Here is a 22,131-nt window from a genome sequence, read left to right as displayed (position 1 = left end):
TGCTCAAGGCCCGACATTCTCCTCATGGCCCGACGTTCTGGCCCGACATTCTGGCCCGACATTCTCCTCAAGGCTAGACATTCTGGCCCGACATTCTGGCCCGACGTTCTGGCCCGACGTTCTGCTGAAGCCCCGACGCTGTGCTCAAGGCCCGACATTCTCCTCATGGCCCGACGTTCTGGCCCGACATTCTGGCCCGACGTTCTCCTCAAGGCCCAACGTTATGGCCCGACATTCTGCTCAAGGTCCGATATTCTACTGAAGGCCCGACGTTCTGCTGAAGGCCCGACGTTCTGCTGAAGGCCCGACGCTCTGCTCAAGGCCCAACACTCTACTCAAGGCCCGACAATCTGCTCAAGACCCGACGCTCTGCTCAAGGCCCGACGCTGTGCTCAAGGCCTAACATTCTGCTGAAGGCCCGACGTTCTGCTGATGGCCCGATGCTCTGCTGAAGGCTCGACGTTCTGCTGAAGGCTCGACGCTCTGCTCAAGGCCCGACATTCTGCTCAAGACCCGACGCTCTGCTCAAGGCCCGACGCTCTGCTGAAGGCCCGACGCTCTGCTCAAGGCCCGACTTTCTGCTCAACACCCGACACTCTGCTCAAGGCCCGACGCTCTGCTTAAGGCCCAAAATTTTTTCTCAAGGCCCGACGTTTTGTCGAAGGCCCAACATTCTGCTCAAGGACCGAAGTTCTGTTCAAGGCCAGACTACCAACTAACACTCGAACTTCCAGGTGACGTCCGGTCTAACACCAGACTCTTATCGAACAGTTACTAGCTGTAATCTGATCGCCCTTGGAGGAGATTCAGCCCTTTATAACCAACTCAAATTCTAAGGGAAACATTTTCAACTGGGCTAGGCCCCGTGGTTTTCCCCTCTTTTTAGTGGTTTTTCACGTAAAAACTCTGGTGTCTCTTATGAATGCTAAACCCTCTCACTTATCTGATTGTGTGCTAGATCTTCGTACAATGCTAAGACATTAAAATATATATTTCTCTTCCATCGCAAATATTCATGGACGCAACAATTTGGCACCGTCTGTGGGAACCTGGTTTCCGGCTGGGGGGCAAATTTTTGCTCCAACCTCAAAAGATCGTTCATGTGAACTTCCTATCATCAGCTATTGCTTTATCAATTTTTTGGGATTCAGATCCGGACTGGGGGGCAACCTTGACTCCAACTATGATTAAGATCCCTCCAATGTTTTCAATATCAAGATGATATTTTATAAAAATCCCAGCAAATACAAGGGTACTTTCAATAAATTATAAGCTTCATACAATCCTCTGCTGGACTTTAACTCCTTGGATAATGTCTTAATCTCGGCCTCAAAAAGGCAGTAACGGCCTAAAGATAGACCCTTCTTCATCTTTGATTTGGGATCTACGTGGTGTTCGCTCGCTCCCATTCAAGGAAAAATCGATCGCAAGGGTATCTCACTCGACCTCTTCCACACAGGTTAACGTCGTCGAGCAAAGGCTCCAACATACAAACTCGGATAGGTCTTCCATCCTTGGTGGATTCTCTCGACCTCTTCCACGTAGGTTAACGTCGTCGAACGAAGTCTCTGACATACAACCTTGTATAGATCTTATATCCTTGGTAGATTCTCTAGACCTCTTCCATACAGGTTAACGTCATCGAGCAATGGCTCTGGCATACAACCTCGGAAAGGTCCAACATCCCTGGTGGATTGTCTCAACCTCTTCCACACAGGTTAACGTCGTCGAACAAAGGCTCCGACATACAACCTTGAATAGGTTTTACATCCATGGTGGATTCTCTCAACCTCTTCCATACAGGTATATGTCATCGAGCAATGGCTCTGGCATACAACCTCAAAAAGGTCCTACATCATTGGTGGATTCTCTCGACCTCTTCCACACAGGTTAACGTCATCGAGCAAAGGCTATGACATACAACCTCGGGATTGTCCTACATCCTTGGTGGATTCTCTCGACCTCTTCCATACAGGTTAACGTCTTCGAGCAATGGCTCTGGCATACAACCTCGGAAAGGTCCTACAACCTTGGTGGATTCTCTCGACCTCTTCCACACAGGTTAACGTCGTCGAGCGATGTCTCTGACATACAACCTCGGAAAGGTCCTACATCCTTGTTGGATTCTCTCGACCTCTTCCCCACAGGTTAACGTTATCGAGCAAAGGCTCCGACATACAACCTCAGATAGGTCTTACATCATTGGTGGATTCTCTCGACCTCTTCCATACAGGTTAACATCATCGAGCAATGGCTCTAGCATACAACCTCGGAAAGGTCCTACATCCTTGGTGGATTTTCTCAACCTCTTCCACATAGGTTAACGTCGTCGAGCGAAGTCTCTGACATACAACCTCAGAAAGGTTCTATATCCTTGGTGGAATCTCTCGACCTCTTCCAAATAGGTTAACGTCATCGAGCGAAGTCTCTGACATACAACCTCGGAAAGGTCCTACATCCTTGGTGGAATCTCTCGACCTCTTCCACACAGGTTAACGACGTCGAGTAAAGGCTCCAACATACAATCTCGGATAGGTCTTACATCCTTGGTGGATTCTCTCGACCTCTTCTATACAGGTTAACGTCACCGAGCAATGGCTCTGGCATACAACCTCGAAAAGGTCCTACATCCTTGGTGGATTCTCTCGACCTCTTCCACATAGGTTAACGTCGTCGAGCAAAGGCTCTGACATACAACCTCGGATAGGTCTTACATCCTTGGTGGATTCTCTCGACCTCTTCCACACAGGTTAACGTCATCGAGCGAAGTCTCTGACATACAACCTCGGAAAGGTCCTTCATCCTTGGTGGATTCTCTCGACCTCTTCCACACAGGTTAACGTCATCGAGCAAAGGCTCCGACATACAACCTCGGATAGGTCTTACATCTTTGGTGGATTCTCTCGACCTCTTCCATACAGGTTAACGTCATCGAGCAATGGCTCTGGCATACAACCTCGGAAAGGTCCTACATCCTTGGTGGGTTCTTTCGACCTCTTCCACACAGGTGAACATCGTCGAGAGAAGTCTCCGACATACAACCTCTGAAAGGTCCTATATCCTTGGTGGATTCTCAAGACCTCTTCCAAATAGGTTAACGTCGTCGAGCGAAGTCTCCGACATACAACCTTGGAAAGGTCCTACATCCTTGGTGGATTCTCTCGACCTCTTCCACACAGGTTAATATCGTCGAGCAAAGGCTCCGACATACAACCTCGGATAGGTCTTACATCCATGGTGGATTCTCTCGACCTCTTTCATACAGGTTAACGTCATCGAGCAATGGCTCTGGTATACAACCTCGAAAAGGTCATACATCCTTGGTTGATTCTCTTGACCTCTTCCACAAAGGTAAACGTCGTCGAGCAAAGGCTCCGACATACAACCTCGGATAGGTATTACATCCTTGGTGGATTCTCTCGACCTCTTCACACAGATTAACGTCATAGAGCGAAGTCTCAGAAATACAACCTCGGAAAGGTCTTACATCCTTGGTGGATTCTCTCGACCTCTTCCACACAGGTTAACATCGTCGAGCGAAGTCTCTGATATACAACCTCGGAAAGGTCCTACTTCCTTGGTGGATTCTCTCAACCTCTTCTACACAGGTTAATGTCACCAGAATGCCGTCAATGGACTTCCATCGGACTTCTTCATAAAGTTAACTTTCTACCTGATATTGAATTTCCTCCTGTCGCTGAACTTTTATCTTGCAGAACTTTCAACAGTGCTTCTACCCGATGTCAGACTTCTGCTCGTCAGCGGACTTCAACTCGTCGTTGGACTTCTGCTCGTCGATGAACTTTTATCGGTCTTCTGCCCGAGGTCGTACTTCTGCCCAACATCGGACTCCTGCCCGTCATCCAACTTTAATCAGGTTTCTGCCTGTTGTCATTCTTCTGTCTAATGTCAAGCTTCTTCCCGTTACCAAAATTTTGCCTAACAGAAGTTTCATCAAACTTCTTCTTGATACAGAGCTTCCTCCCATCATTGGACTTCTACATGACGCTGAAATTCTCCCCATCGTAAGACTTTCGTTGGGATTCGGCCCAACGCAGAGCTTCCTACCCAAAGTCAGACTTCTGCCCGTCGATGGACTTTCATCGTGCTTTCATCGGACGTCAGAATTCTACTCGACGCCAAATTTCCACCCTTCGTCGGATTTCTATCCGTTGCCAGACTATACCCCGACGCCGGATGTATGCCCGTCATTTCAACCTCCCTCCTTACAACGGTCTATCCGACCTCCATCGCTAATCACCAAACATCATAACTCCACTTGATCTCTCAAAGTAGAGAGGGAGAAGGGGGGTCTCCGGACTTTCTTGTAAAGAGAGGGGCCTTGAAAGACTAAAAGAAAGCCTCAATTATAAGAATAAAGGGAGAAGGGGGGTCTCCGGACTTCCTTACAAAGAGAGGGGCCTTGGAGGACCAAGGGAAAGCCTCAATTATAAGAATAGAGGGAGAAGAGATAATCTCCAGACTTCCTTGCAAAGAGAGGGGCCTTGGAAGACCAAGGGAAAGCCTCAATTGTAAGGACAGAGGGAGAAGAGGAGAAGAGGGGCAATTTTTTTAAAGGCCCTAGGGTCTATTTATAGTCATCAGAGAAGAAGAGGGCGTTTTTCAATTTTCCCAATTTTTCTAAAATTTTTTTGAATTTTTTCAGAATTTTTTGGGATTTTTTAGGAATTTTTTCGGCCCAAAAAGGGAAAAAAAATTTTAAAATGGAGTGGGGCTCACTTGAGGCGGTGGGCCGAACCGCCTCACTCCACCGCCTCTGCAAAACGGCGTGGCCCAAGCTGCTTCGCACCCATTGACGCGGGCGTAGCCCAGGCGACCCATGCGGCGTGGCACATGCGAGCTCAGCCGCGGGCTATCGCGCGCAGGCATGCGCGCGTAAGTGCGACTGAAAAAGAGCGCCAGCGGGGGCGGCCGACCGGCCGGTTCAGTTGTTCGGTCCATTTCGGGCCCAAATTTCTTCCCGAAAGGTCCAATTATGATGTTTTTGGGGTCTTCGAACACGTTTTTTGACATTCTGGATTGAATTTTAACACTTTTGGAGCTCAACGGGGCCTCTATTATGAAGTTTGAGCAAGCACTTAATTTATGGAACGCAATTTTTGTGATTCGGCCACTGTCAAATGTCAGAACTAGTATTTTCGGACTCCTGAAGTTACAACATCCAAAAATATGGGGGCAACTAATACATCGTCAAAAAATTATCTTGTTTGGGCACGAATCTCGATGCAGAATCAAGTTGGAAATTTCAAAAATTAATTCAGAGACCATATGAACTCCGATTTCAATAAATTTATAGTCGAACTGAGCGTTTCGGAAATACAAATCCAATGACACCAAATTCAACTCAAGCTGAGCCCAAATAAGCCCAAATTAAGGACTCGAAGCGCTATTAGGAGCTTCATAACACTATTTGAGTTACCAAACGGTCTCCAATTTTTACGATCTTATACTCGAATCGAATGGCTCGACAAGACGAATCCAACGAGCCTAAGATCGCATAATTTCGACATCTCTAAGACCTACAAATGTCCAACGAACGATGCACGATCGTAGGATTCGATATCGGCCGTCCATTCAACCACTCCCTATTCGCCCCTGATCTCACGCATATTTATGAGCTATGCCACTCCAGAAAATCTATAAATAGAGCCCTCATTCTTCACAAACAAGGGGGGAAGCAAGAAGAAAAAGGGGGAAGCAAGAAGAAAAGGGGGGAAATAAGAAGAGAAGAGGAGAAGAGAAGGAAGAAGCTCCTCCTCGACCACCGCCGGAACTTCGCCGGACTACCGCCGGAACTTCACCGGACTACCGCCGGAGATTCACCAGACCACCGCCGGAACCTCGTCGGACCACCTCCAGAGCCTCGTTGGACCATCGTCGGAGCTTCGTTTCACCCCCACCTCAAGTCCCGACGTTCATGTCCAACATTCTGGCCTGACATTCTGGCCTGACGTTCTCCTCAAGGCCTGACATTCTGCTGAAGGCTTGACGTTCTGCTGAAGGCCCGACGCTCTGCTCAAAGCCCGACACTACGCTCAAGGCCCAACATTCTGCTCAAGACCCGACACTCTGCTCAAGGATCGACGCTCTGCTTAAGGCCTGACATTCTGCTGAAGGCCCGACGCTCTATTGAAGGCCCGACGTTCTGCTGAAGGCCCGACGCTCTGCTCAAGGCCTAACATTATGCTCAAGACCCGACGCTCTGCTCAAGGTCCGATGCTCTGCTGAAGGCATGACGTTCTGCTTAAGGCCCGACGCTCTGCTCAAGGCCCGACATTCTGCTCAAGACCCGATGCTCTGCTCAAGGCCCGACGCTTTTCTCAAGGCCTGACATTCTGCTCAAGGCCCAACGTTCTGCTGAAGGCCCAATTTTCTGCTCAAGGCCCGAAGTTCTATTCAAGGCCAGACTACCAACTAACATTCGAACTTCCAGGTGATGTCGGGTCTAATACCTGACTCCTATCGAATAGTTACTAGTTATAATATGATCTCCCTTGGGAGGCGATTCAGCTCTTTGTAACCGACTAAAAATCTAGTGGAATCATTTTCAACTAGGCTAGGCCCCGTGGTTTTTCCCCTTTTTTAGGGGTTTTCCACGTAAAAACTCTGGTGTCTCTTATGAATGCTACACCCTCTCACTTATCTGATTGTGTGCTGTATCTTCGTAAAATGCTAAGACATTAAACTATATATTTCTCTACCGCCGCGAATATTCCAAGACGCAACAATAGCAAAATTCATTTTTGAAGAGTTGCCTAGCATTTCCTTAAGATCTTGATTTTGTTGATCTGAAGCTACTCATGAAAAATATCAATTAGATACTATTGTATAATCGTTAACACACTTCCTTTAGTTTACTAAACACAGTTGTTATGCCCAAGCATAAAAAGTTTTAAATGAATGTATCACAACTCACAGATATTGCACTATATTGTTTTATTTTGTTACCCTTCATATTATAATTTCATTTAATTTTTGTTATATACTAATAAATAGGTGTGTCATTATTATAATTTTTAAAAATAATAAATATTTATTGCGTCATCCGGTTCGACCCGGGTCGAACCATCAAACCACTAACCCCTCCTTCCGGTTCATTGACCGGTCTGATTTTAAAAGTCTTGATATTAATATAAAGTACACTTAAAATATATTAGTATTTAAGATTTTACGGATAATGTGGCTAAAAATGTTTAAAAAGTATATCTTATTTTCTTATATTAATAATCAAGCTCAAGCTTAAGTCAGGGAAGACTCGAGCTCGATTCTACTCATTTACATCGTTATGTGTAGATATAGCTTGAATATAAATATGTATGTAGGTATATATGCATATGAAAAATTTTAATGTTATTCGCTTAAAAGAAAAATTGATGATTTTCACGTGATAAATAACTTATTAAACTGAATCAACAAACTAATCATGAGCTTGATTATTCTTTAAACTGTAGATAAAAAATAAAATAAATTGGGAGAAGAGTATACATTCTCCTTGTTGTGCATAGAATATTCGCGGCGGTAGAGAGATACAGGGTTTAACGTTCAAGCTTTTTACGAAGACATAACACACACAAATAAGAGAGAGGGGGTGCAAGAGTCATACAATTCATTTAGATTTTTATGTGAAAAACCTTGCCAAGTGGGAAAAATGATGGGGTTTTACCAAATTAATATGATTCTACTAGTCCTTTTAGTTGATTATATATGATGTCCTTCCTCGAAAGAAGTCTTTAACTTAATATAATAAATACACATCATATAGAAAACATTACATAATGGGAGTTGGAAGAATCTTGGGACATGAAAGTTGTTCTCAAAAGAATGTTGGCATGTTCGTTTTGTCCGTAGAACTATAGTCGGGTGACGAAGGTCGAAGGGAATCATTATCAAATGATAGTGGTCGAAGGGATCATAGTTAATAGGCAACGGTGGTCGGAGAGACTGTAGTAGGTGAGCAACAGAGGTTGAAGGTACTGTAGTCTGGTAACTAAGGTGGATGAGACCGTTGTTTAGTGATAGAGGTCGAAGGGACTGTAGTAAGCGGGCAACAATTGTAACAGCCTGACTTGATATAACATGGAACAACATAGGTCAAATCATACCCAATTGTGGCAAGACTGTCCCAAAGATCCAGTTGGAGAAGCACTAAATTATTACTTTCAATTTAAATACACCACAAGCCACTACTAAATGCAATTTAAAATAGAAGACTATTGAATCCCAAAATAACTTTCTATATATCATTTAAAAATATTTACAATCTCAAGTCTATCTACAACAGTGTTTTATAACATAGTGTAATATTCAAAAAAATTTAAATGAATTTATTTGAAAATATGAAAATTTTAATGCAGAGCGTTGTGGTGCTAGACAACTAATAGTGTGTATATATATATAACTCACCCAATTGTCTCCCTTATTTAGTTGCTTGGCCAAGAAGAAATTGGAGGAGAAGAAGAAAAAGGTGAGAGAAAGATCTTTGGGTCACATTTGCCCATCATTTCTATTGGGGAATTTGTTCAATTTTGTTGTAAGTAACTATTTTCATACTTATGCTTTTTTTTCATTTTAATTTCTAAAAAAATTAATCTCTCTTAAATCCAACAAAAATCCTTTTTCTTGGCCAAGCAACTAAATGAGGGAGACAATTGAGTGAGGTATATATATATATATAATTAGACTACTTTACCCAGCTGTCTCCCATATTAGTTACTTGGCTAAGAAAAAATTGAAGTAGAAGAAGAGAGAAATGAGAGATAAAGGTCTTTGGGCAATATTTGCCTATAATATCTATTGCAAATTTTGTTCATTTTGTTGTAAATACCTATTTTCATACTTCTATTTTCTATGAATTTATCTCTTAAATATGCAAAACTTTTATTATATCAAGATGGACTTATAATCAACCATATATATATATATATATATATATATATATATATAAGAAATTGATTTGCAGAACATACACTTGATAGTCCCAAAACCCTCACTTGTATAGACAATTAATAATATCTTAAGGAATTGCACTAGTGCCTAAAAATTATGAAAAATTAGTGAAACAGTCTGTGATTTAGACTTATAATTAAGTTTGCTTACAATAACAAATTCCATATAAGGATTGGTATGACTCCCTATAAATATTTATATGGAAGAAGGCGTAAAATACCATTGACCTGGTTAGAAGTGGGAGAAAGGAAACTAATGGGGTTTTAGCTAATAGACATTGCTACATAAATGATTATATTAGATAGAAATTAAGATATTAGAAGCAGCTCGGGTCAGGCAGAAGAAATACTTTGATCCAAAGCATAAGTCTTTGGAATTTTAGATATATGATTTTTAATATTTAAAGGCCAGTTAATGAAAGGTGTAGATAAATTTGGAAAGGATAATAAATTGAGTCCAAGGTATATATGACCAATTAAAGTGATTGAAAGAATTGTAAAATATTCTATTGGTTATATTTCTTTGCAAAATCATATGTCAAATATTCCAACATATTTCTTGTGTAAGTATTAAAAAGTGTGTTTCAAATATAGATCAAAAAGTCCTTGAAGATGAAGTTGAAGTGCATCCTAATATAATCTAAAGAGAGGAACTTGAATGAATTTTGGCCTAAGATGTGAAATAGTTAAGAAATAAGTAGATTACTATGATCAAAGTTTAGTTGAAGCATAAGTTAGATTGAGAAGAAACCTATGAGAAAAAAGTTAAGATGAGAAAGTTGTATCCTTATCTATCATGAGCACATATTCAATTATATGTAAATATCTTGGATGATATTTTTATAGGGAGTGAGAATGTAATATTTGTTACCATAAGACCTAATGATCTAAGTAATACAAAATGAATCCCCACCTATTCTTGTCAGATTAATAATTTTAAGCTTTGAAATGTTTAATTAATCTTAAATAATAATTGGAAGTGAAATAGGGAAGAGAGAAATTTGTTAAAATTTAGTTTTCGTAACTATGTTTTCATATCATGTGTATTTTTATTATTCTAAAATAGTATTGTATATACTACTGTTTCTCCCAACATATATTAGAAAATGTTACTTTTGTTGTTTGTGTGTATTAATATTTCAGAGAAATCATACTCCAGCCTGCTAAAGACTTCAAGTCAGATTAGATTAGGGTTTACTAATTTTAGAGTATGTACTTTTTATACTTTTCTTGAGTTTGAGAGAGTGTGATTGTAATTAAGTAACGGTGTAAACACACACATTAGCGGAGTGAAAAAATTTGTATTTTCTTAAAAACTAATTGTATTGTAAAATTTTGGATCGTATGGGACAATTTGGCTTGAGCGTTCCTCCAGAAAGTAGTTAATCAAACCATGCCAAATAAATTTTCTAACTCTTGTCCATACTATATGAAGTTAGCTTCATACGTACGCCTTCAAGAGTATGAAATAGTTACATATAAGTTCATCACGATGAAGTTCTAAATTTTTGGAATTTTTCCTTTTGTACGATCTTAGGTTCGTACAGATGATGTCTAGAGTATGAAATGGTTGTGTATCTTTTCGTCTATACGAACAGGTAAATTTTTTGAACTATTTGTAATGTACAATCATTGGATCGTACAGACGACTTCTAGAGTACAAAATGGTTGAGTTCATTTTTGTACCAAATGAAACATGGTTTGATTAAAATAGATCATACTATATGATATGGATTTTGTACGATACATTATTTATAGTATGAAATCATTTTGTGATGAATAGTACCAGACAAACCTATTCAATTTTGAACTAATCATATTGTACAATGTCAGTTCATACGTAGGTAAATCACAGTATGAAATTGGTTCGCACTGATCGTACAAGAAAATTTTGAACTGTTAGTATGTACTATTATCAATCATATTGTACAATCTTGAATGGTAAAAATTGAAAATTTTAGTTTTCTGGATGGTTTTCTATGTCTTTCTTATATAAGGTCCTATAAACTAACTGTGGATGATATCCTTCTCCATATTTTCTTTGAGAGCAAGTGTAAGAGTGATTTGGGGGAGTGTTTGAGAGAATGGAAAGAGATCTTGCAAGTGAATATTGTGAAGGGTTCACAAGATTGTCCAAAGTTAAGGATCTCTTTGTAAGTCTTTTCGAAACTCTTACTTACTTCTTTAGAATTGCTCGTAAGAAGATCTTTGGAGAAGATTTCATTCTCTGTCGACACCAGGAGGGTGTGAAAAGAATGACGGTTCTTTGCCAACAGTTGGAGAAGTGTAAAAGGATGAATGTTCTCTGCCGACAGTTATAAAAGTGTGAAAGGACAATAGTTCTCTGCTGACACTTATAGAAGTTTGAAAGGACAACGGTTCTCTACCGACACTTAGAGAGTGTGAAAGGATGATGGTACTCTATCGCATCGGGGATTGGTGGAAGAGAGGTGTTTTGGAAAGGCTTCTCCGCATTGGTGTGAGTGAAACGGATAATTAATTTGATAAAAGTGAAATAAATGATGGAGTCTTCAAAAAGTGGACGTAGGTATAGTTGGATCGAACCACTATAAACTTTTATGTCTTATTTTACTGCAGTTTTATTTTTCTACGTCTTTAAAAATTTTTAGTTAAAAATTTTTACATTTATAAAAAAATTAATTATGTAAAAAATTAGAAAATGATTGTCTATAAAATTTTCCAAGAGATTTCTAAAATAATGAATTCACCCCCACCCCCCCGCCCCAATTGGTTAGTCTTGTGAGAATTGCAATAGGTTTTTTAACCAATACAGACTTTTTAAGTGGTAAAAGAATCTACATTAAAAAATTGAGGTTTAGACAACTTTTTGAAAATGATCATGACTACTTTTGAAAACTATAACACACTTGAAGGGTATTTGATCACTAGACCCCCATTATTTAGTAACATCCTTTTCAATTTTTGGAAAACACGTATGTCTATTTTTCTTCCATCGCTTGACTATCATATGTGAATTTTAATACAGGAAGGATACTCTAGGCCAACTAGACTTGTAGATGGTATTAGAACTAAAACACCATTTACTAACTAGAATGTAGAAGAAAAAGACTTAGCTCAGTTAAATGTCAAAGGTTTGAACAGTTTTTTATGTTCACTTAAATCTAAAGACTATATGCATGTCTCTACCTGCAAAATTGGAAAATAAGTTTGGGATAGACTTTTGTATCACATATGAAGGGACTAACAAGCTAAAATAATTTAGATTGAGTATTTTTCTATATGATTATAAACTATTTTGCATGAAACCAAATGAATCAATCACTAACATACACGTTTCATACAAATAGTCACCTCCTTACATGCTTTAGGTATGGAACTAATGAATATTAAGAAAGTAAATATAATACTTCATTGTTTGCCTACTGCTTATGATACAAAAATAATTGCTATTATAGGGGTGAAGAATTTAATTATTTATTCTATTGACAATCTTCTTGGATCATTAATTGCTTACTTGCAAGGAGTAACTCAAAGACAAATTAATGCATGTGAGAAGAGAAAGGAGAAGAACATAGTGTTGAAAATGAATGACATAGAGAGTGATCAGTCTCAGTGTGAGGAAAAAGATGACATTGCCTTGATGATAAGGCAATTTAGGAGTTTTCTAAAAAGGGAGCAAAAGAGATGTAAGTAGTGAAAAAAATAGAAGTTTCGCAAAAATGTTAAGGCTTTTAATAATATTATTTGCTATGAATGCAGGAAGCCTTGATACATTAAATCTGAATGTTTGAATCTTAAAGTCAATCCTAGCAAGGAGAAGGTGGAGGAGAAACAAATGAGAGGAAGGGCAAGAAGAGATTACATAGAGTATTTTCGATGGACACAGCTTTGAATTACTTGGAAACATAAGTAGAGGAGGAAGTCACCAATCTGTGTTTGATGGCCAACAAGCTTGATCAGTCGGATCAAGAAGAGGTATGTGACTTAACCTATAAAGAGTTATTTGATGTTTCAAAAAAAATCATTCTACATATAGAAAACTCAAAAAGATGCATGCTAGATTGAACTTAGTTTTCCTAGAATTACAAAAAGAGCATAAAATCCTTACGAATGATCACACAAAGATTGATAGCAACCAGATAAAACTATTGAATGAGTTTGATGAAATGAACAAATAACATGAACTATTAAAATCATCCCACACTGAACTTGAAAAAGAATTTAAAACATTTATGGATGAATCTAGTAGTAGAGATTATTATTTGAAAGTTGACAATGCTGTGTTAGAAAGTGCAAACTCATTTTTTAAAGCACAATTGAAAGCATTTGTGGAAAGTAGGATTTCACCAACATCTGAATAGTTTTTTTATCTTAATAACAAACAAAAAATTTTAAAACCTAGGAAAAGATAGTTTAATTCATGTAGATTGAAAATCCTTTTCCTAGAGTTAAATATTTTTCTTATGGAATAATATGCCATGTCTCACAGTTGCACTATTCATAGTAAATCATATTTAATGTGGATATCAAAGATGCATAAACCAAAGTATATCAAACATGCACCTAGATTAATTTTACCAAGAGGAGAACCCAAACTTATTTTGGTTCCAAAGACTAACATTTGATTATCTTGTTGAAATGCTCTCATATAAGATCTCGTGAGTGCATTTGATATCTAGATAATGGGTGTTTGAATTATATGACTGGAGACACTACACAATTCATATCGTTAGAAGCCAAGAATGGAGGAAAGGTTATACTAAGAGACAATACAATTAGGAAAGTAGTTGGCACAGGTATAATTAGAAATTTGAATAATTTTTACATTCAAAATATTTTACTTATAGAAGTCTTAAAGAATAATCTGTTGAGTATTAGTCAGCTGTGCGATAAAGGTTATGGTATAAATTTTTTTCTCACTAGCTGCATAATAGGCCAAAATGGAAATTATGTTTTGAATGAAATTAGGGTAAATAATGTGTACATGCTTGATTTAAATTGTATTAAATCTCTTAATATTTTTTATATAAAAATATTTTTTAATGAAACATGGTTATGGCATATGAGACTTAATCACGCTAGCATTAAAATTTTTATTAAAATTATCCAAAAAAAAAACATGATAGAGGAATACTAAAATTAGACTTTACTAAGGATCACCTGTGTGATGCATGTTAATTAGGAAAACAGGTAAAGTCCTCCTTTCATTTTATTAAGAATCTTAAAACTAGCAAATATATAGAAATTATTCATATGAATCTTTTTTGACCGATTAGCACTATAAGTCTAAGAGGTAAAGTATTTGTATTTATGATTGTTGATGATTATTCTAGATTTGCTTCGATTAAATTTTTATTTCATAAGAGTGAATCATTTGAGAAATTTAAAAGTTTTTTAACTTGGATTCACGGAAAACTAGGATGCGAGATTTTATCAATTCGAAGTGATAATAGAGGTAAATTTGAAAATAAAAATTTTGAAGATTTTTTAAAAGAGAAAGGAATTGATCATAATTTTTCAGCACCTAGGACTCCTCTGTAGAATGGGGTTGTCGAAAGAAAGAATAGAATTTTAATTGAAGCTGCTAGAGCCATGTTGGCAGAATATTCCCTTCCAAAATATTTTTGTGCTGAAGCGGCCAGTACAGATGCAATGTTCTGAATAGGGTAAAGACACTTTATGAACTTCTTAAGGGGAGAACCCCAAATTGGTCACATTTCAAAATTTTTGGATGTAAGGTGTTCATTCATAATAATGAGAAAACCCTTTTAGGGAAATTTGATCCAAAATCTGATGAAAAATTTTTTCTTAGATATTCGAGTGTTGGAAAATCTTATAGAGTTTTTAATAAGAGAACTTTGGTAGTTGAAGAAACCATATATATTATGTTTGATGAATCTGTATTTTGGACGAGCCAAGGTTGGAAGATGATCATATTAAAAAAAAACTCCTAAGGAATTGAAAAGATAGATTTGGAAAAAAATATTGTTGAAAAAGAAAACCCTTTGTCTAGAAAATAGAAATTTTCTAATAATCACCCTAAACAATTGATTTTAGGTGAACCTAATGAGGGTGATAGGACTAGTCATGGACTTAGCAAAGAGGTTAACCATTCTATCTTTATATCGATGATTGAACCCACAATTATAAATCAAGCACTTTAGATGAATTTTGGATTTTGGTCTTGTAACAAGAGTTAAATCAATTTATAAGAAATGATGTTTTGAAATTGATTGAAAATCCAAAGGATTAAAATATTGTTGGTATTAAGTGGGTATTCAAAAATAAAAAGAATGATTTAGGAGTTGTGATAAAAAATAAGGTATGATTGGTAGCTAAGGGTTATAATCAAATAGAAGAAATTGATTTTGAGAAGACTTTTGCCCCTGTAGAAAGACTTGAAGCAATTAGAGTTTTGTTAGCCTTTGTTTATTTTAAAGGTTTTAAATTATATCAAATAGATGTCAAAAGTGCCTATTTGAATGGGGTAATACAAGAGGATGTTTATGTTAAGCAACCTCCCAGATTTAAAAATTCTAAATTCCCTAATCATGTATTTAAAATAAAATGGTATTATATGGACTGAAACAAGCACTTGTGACGTGGTAGAAGAGGTTAAGCACTTTCTTAATAGAGAGATCTTTCGTGAAAGGAAGTATGGGCACCACTCTTTTTTTAAAGAAAATAGGAGATGATATACTGATTGTTCAAATATATATTGATGACATCCTATTTGGATCTATAAATAAAAATCTTTTTGATGATTTTTCAAAAATAATGAGTAGTGAATTTGAGATGAGTTTGATGCGAGATTTGAGTTATTTTCTTGGTTTTAGCATTAAAAAATGAGAAATGAAGTGTTTTTAGTTAGTCAAAATATAATATAGACATCCTAAAGAAATATGGAATGGATAATGCTAAACCAGTGACTAGACTAATGAGTTCCTTAGTTCAGTTGGATAAGGATCCTAAGGGAAAATTTGTTGATCAAAAGAAATTTAGAGGTATAATTAGATCATTACTTTTCTTGACTGCTAACATACCAGATATAATATTCAGTATTTATTTATGTGCTAGAATTTAATATGATCATAAAGAATTACATTTGATAGCAGTAAAAAGAATTCTGAGATATCTTTTAGAAACTTAAAACTTATGGATTTGATATCCTAGCACAGCTCTTCATTTGAAATTATCAGATATTCTGATTCAGATTTTGTAGGTTGTAGGGTTGATCGAAAAAATACATCTGGAACTTATCAATTCATAGGAAACTCTTTAGTTACTTGATCCAACAAAAAGTAGAATTCAATATTCCTATCTACTACTAAAGCATAATATATTACATTAGGTAGTTGTGTGGCACAAGTTCTTTGGTTGAAAGGACAGTTGATTGATTTAGGATTTTTAATTGGCACAATTCTATTTTTTGTGATAATAATAGTGTCATATGCATTTCAAATAATCCTATTTAACATTCTAGAACCAAGCATATAGACAAAAGGAATCACTCCATTAGAGATAATGTAGCTAAGGGAGAGACTGAATTGAATCACATTACTACGAAAAATCAACTTACAAATATTTTTATGAAACCGCAAGCCTTTGACACTTTTAGCACCTTAGGAAATAGGTTAAATGTGATTGATCTTAATACTTAAATTAAAAATTCTATATACTTGATGTGTTGCATATATGTTTCTGTTTAGTTTGTTTCTATTTATTTATTTTATTTATTTTTATATGTTTAGTTATGTATTTTTCATTTTTGTTTATGTTTTTACTATGAAACATTTTACTTATTAAAAAATGATTGGTTTTGAGAAGGATTTCTAATTATCATGCCTTATTTTCTAAGTGTTTTGTTAGTACTGTACAAAATATTTTTATCCCGTATGAATTCTGTAGCATGTGCATGGTAGGTTTCAAAGTTGAGCATGCAAAACTTAGTTTTTCATAGGTTTTAAATTGTATGATGATCTCATCATACTGTATGATTTATATAGTTTTATCTGTATGCGTGGGGAAGGTTTACTAGTTAGAGTCAATTCTAAATTTTTGATCATACGTATGAAATCATATTTTGGCTGTATGATCCAGTTATCAATTTTTATGGGGGATGAACCTAACCATCTTAAAATGATCTTTAGTATTCTGATCATCCCATACGAACACCCATTTGTCTCTACAATCATGTGGTTAAAAAGCCTGTACAAAAGGATTCCTTAGAAATGATGATTTATGAAAAACTATTTTTTTTGTCATTTCTATTCGTACGTATGAAAATAATTGTCCCGTACAATTTTAAAATCATACATAAGAATCAAGATTCATACTATACGATAGGTCATTTTTCCTTTAAATTGAAGGGTCTTTGAAATCATTTTCATTCACTTTCATATCCATTTTAAATCCCTTTAGAGCCTTCATCTTAGGAATGGCTAGTTATAGCAAGTGACATCGTCTTTCTGAGGGGTTCCTCTTTTAGAAGTAGTGGGGATGACAACTTCCTATCTAAAGTGAATGAGGATGCCTATTTTAGGTATTCTGCTGCCAAAATCACCCCTTCTAGACTTCTCATTCAAGGTGATCGTCAATTTTCTATTATGCCCTTTTTGGTATCGACTCAATTCTCTTTCATTCTAACTCTAATTTATGCCTACCATAAAGAAACTTTAAAATACTTCTTGGCCAATATAAGATTTAATGGTATCACTCTAGGATTACTTCTTATGTTCAGAAAAGATGAGTAGAAATTACCAAGAAAGATTTAGGAAAATTTATTCTTTTGAGAACTCAAGGCATTCGAGCCCACACTTTGACTTCTAGGGCCAATTTTGATTGGACTGAAATTAATAAAACTCTTAGAGATGTATCCCAAGTGTGTCGTTCGCTAGGGTTACACTCTACATTAGAAAGCCTGGGTCATCCAACATGTTTTACAAACTTTAATTATCCCTAAAGCTAGTGATCGAATAAATATGACTCAACTTTTATCCACAGTCACCTATCTAATTATGATTGAAAAACCCTTTGATGAAGCCCAACTCATCATGGACTATATTTACAATCTTTCAGAAATTGGGCTTCCACATCATAAGTGGAAGAAAAATATGGATTTGGATATTTAGTTGCATATATCCTAGAAAAGAAGTACAACCTGATCCATTTCCTCCCATAGAACTTTTTATATACTTCATTGATGCCTCTTTTCAGGCACTTTTTGGGCGAGATCATAGTTTAGAGAGTTATAATTCTGAGGATGAAGGGGGAGCTCCTGCTCCAGGACCTAAACCTGGACCTGATAAAAACTACTACCAGGAAATGGTCGAGTGCTTTGATCGATTGGAGACTCATTTTGATCAATGCTTTGATCAAATTGAGACTCACCTTAACCAGCGGGATGCTCATTTCAATGGAGATAAGGAGTGGATCCGAGGATAGTTTAATTTGATTAAATGTTGCTATAATTAGTAGTTATTTTTCAATGTTCAATCCATAACCAACTCCAAACTAGGGCCCCTCAGATTTTTAGATGTACTTATATGATGTGGTTGCTTATGAGTTGTTGTTTTTGTTGTTGTGATGTTGCTTCTTGAGTTTAGTGTTTTCATATTTTGTGACGATATTGTCTTGATGATGTGTTGTGGGATGTTATGATGAGATGAGATATTTTAAGAATATGTTAATATGTGCTCTTAATATTAATGGAATATTTAAATATTTTGTTCACTTGTATTAAATTCTATCTCTTGAAATGTTTATTTTTCTAATGGACAAATCTTTTGTAGTTAATAATTGGAATGGATTCTTAATTATATTGCTCTACAAATTAATTTCCTTACAAATTTTTATCTTTTAAAAGTTTAAATTAAATTATGACTGAAAGTAGACAAGAAGATCAATTTCATGTTCCTATAGACAAACATACCTAAACTATAATTATTATAAGATTGATGTCTTATTATATTTTTTATTTCTTTTTTAATATATTTATTTTTTATTAGTGAAGTTTGTCTTTTAGAATTCTAATATTGGAAAGACCTAGAGAATAAAAAAATACACAAAGCGTGCACAAATAAAAAAGATGTGCAATGTTTTGAGAAGTGAAAAAGACATAAAATTAGCCCAAATAGAAAAGAAGCACAAAGTGTTGAGATAATTGCAACTTAGTTCTTGATTATTGATATTCTTGTAACAAGTATATTTTTTATGATTCCAAATATTATTGCTTTGATTATTATTTCTCCTAACATATTTTGGATGCATTATTTTTTTCTATTTGTGTGTACAAAAATTTCAGCAAAAACATACTCCGGATTGTTGAAGACTTCAAATTAGATCAACTTAGGGTTTATTGTAAATGAAGTCTGTATTTTTCATTTTATTAAGTCTGAGAGAGTGTGATTGTAATTGAGTAACTATGCACACACACACACCAGGGGAGAGTTTAAAATCTACAATTTTTTAAACTAATTGTACTGTGTTAAGTCTCTTCATACGGGATAATATGATCACTTATTTTTCCCCTTCGAGTAGTCAAACAAACAAGAAGTAGAAAATTTTTTCTAAGTATGGATCATACTGAATGATCTCACAATCGTACGTACGCTGTCCAGGGTATGAATTGGATGAATTTCTTTTCATCCAGATGAACTTAAAAAGTTTCTAAACAATTTGTACCGTATGATGTCCTCAATATATGCACGCCATCATGAGTACAAAATTGTGAGGTCCCTCTTCGTCCTGATGAAAGTAGAAAATTTTCTAACTATTTGTCCTGGACAAACTTGGTTCGTACCGGATGATCATTGTGTACAAAATCATTATATATTGATTCACAACAGTTTTGTATGCAATAGTTTTTGAATTGTTCACACCTACGAACAAACAATCATATTGTACGATCGTGTACACTCAAAGTGGAAAATTTCAATTTTATGGATAGTTTTTTGTGTCTTTGATATATAAAGTCCACTACATTTGACGTGAAATAGTCTTGTCTTCTTGATATTTTAAGGGAAATTGAAAGAGAAAGTGTGACAGAGTGCTTGAGAGAGATTTCTTACAAGTGGAGTGTGAAGGGTTCACAAGGTTACTCGATGGTAAGGATCTCTTTATTATTTTGGTTATCACTCTTCTTCTTGTCTTTCTAGTTGCTCGTGAGAAGATCTTTGAAGAAGAACTGGTACTCTGCCGACACTTTGAGGGTCTGAATAATCGACGGTTCTCTTCCGACACTTAGAAAGTGTGAAAGGACGACGATTCTCTAACGACAGAGGGAGAGTGTGAAAGGATGATAGTTCTCTTCCACATCGGGGATTCATGAAAGAGAGGATTTGTAAAGGCTTCTCTGCCTTGCTGTGGGAACAAGAGGAGAAACACTTTGGTAATAGTGCAATACCTTAAGAAGGAGTCTTCAAGGAGTGGATATAGGTCATGTTTGACAGAACCATTATAAATCTTTATGTTTTTTTAATTTCCCCATTTTATTCATTATAAGTTATTTACTGTGGTTGAAAATTTATTTTTTAAAATCTTAATTAACTTTCTAATAGAATCAAAGGTTTTCAAATTTAAAAATCCAATAGAATTTTTTTAAATTACTAAATCACCCCCTCTTGGTTAGCCTTGGGACAATAGCTTAGATTTAACAACCTAATCAAGAATCAACAAGTGGTATCAAATCTTTGTTTCAAAACTATAAGTTTAGACTACTTTTCGAAAAATGAGAATATATACTTTTGGAAATTGAAACACACCGGAAGGGTATTCGATCACTAGACCTCCACTATTTGACAATATCCCTTTCGATTTTTGGAAAACACACATGTCTACATTTCTTCAATCACTTAATTATCGCATTTGGATTTTAGTTCAAGAAGGGTATACTAGGCCAACTAGAATAGTTAATGGCATTAGAGTTGTAACATCCTTTGCTGATTGGACTGTAGAAGAACATGACTTTGCATAACTAAATGCAAAATGTTTAAACTATTTCTTTTATGCACTTAAGTCATAAGATTACACGCGGGTTTCCACTTATAAAAGTGGAAAAGACATATATGATAGGCTTTGTATTACTTACTAAGGGACTGATGATGTAAAGAAATATAGATTAAATATCTTGTTACATGACTATGAATTTTTTGCATGAAATCTAATGAATCTATTTCTGACATGTATACAAGATTCACTCAGATAGTCACTTCTTTGCATGTAATAGGTATGGAACTAACAAATGCTGAAATGGTCAATAAAATTCTTCGTTGTTTGTCTACTGCTTATGATGCAAAAATAACTGTAATTACAGAGTATAAATATTTAAATGTTTACTCTATTGATAATCTTCTTGGATCACTAATTGCTTACAAGTAAGGAGTGAGTCAAAAGAAGATTGATGCAAGTGAACAGTAAAAGGAAAAGAACATAGCACTGAAAGTGGAGGACTTATATAGTGACTAGTCACAACCTGAGGATGAGGATGACATCGCCATAATGTCCAGGCAATTCAAAAGTTTTCTAAAAAGAAAGCAGAGGAGACCCATTAGTGGAATAGAGGTAAATTCAATAAAAATATTAAGGTGTCTAATGATCTGATTTTCAACAAATGTAGAAAACCTGGACAAATAAAATCAGATTGTCCAAATCTAAAAGCTTCTCCTAGTAAGCATAAGGTAGAAGAGAAAGAAAATATGAAGAAGGGCAAGAAGAGATTTCAGAGAACTTTTTGGGCGGACTCAACTTCGGATTCATCAGAAATGGAAAAGGAGGAGGAAGTCACCAACCTGTGTTTAATGGCCAATAATCTTGATCAGTTAGATCAAGAAGAGGTATCTGACTTAACCTATAATAAATTATTAAAAGTTTCTAAAACAATTTATAATGCATATAGAAAACTTAAGAAAATGCATGCTAGTCTAAACCTAAAGATACAAGAATTGTAAAAAGAGCATGAAATTCTTAGGAAAGATCAAGCACTAATAGATAACAACCATATGAGATTACTTGATGAATTCGATGACTTGAATAAAAAGAATGATCTTTTAAAATCATCCTATACAAAATTGGAAAAATAATTTAAGAATTTTAAGGATAAATCTGAGAGTAGATAGCACTATTTAAATTTTGATAAGAACGTGTTAGAAGATATAAACACATTTCTTAAATTAAAAGTGCAAGA

Source organism: Dendrobium catenatum, unplaced genomic scaffold (genome assembly GCF_001605985.2).
Source record: "Dendrobium catenatum unplaced genomic scaffold, ASM160598v2 fragScaff_scaffold_621, whole genome shotgun sequence".
NCBI lineage: Eukaryota > Viridiplantae > Streptophyta > Magnoliopsida > Asparagales > Orchidaceae > Dendrobium > Dendrobium catenatum.
The sequence above is the reverse complement of the archived record's forward strand: the minus strand, read 5'-3'. Positions refer to the sequence as shown.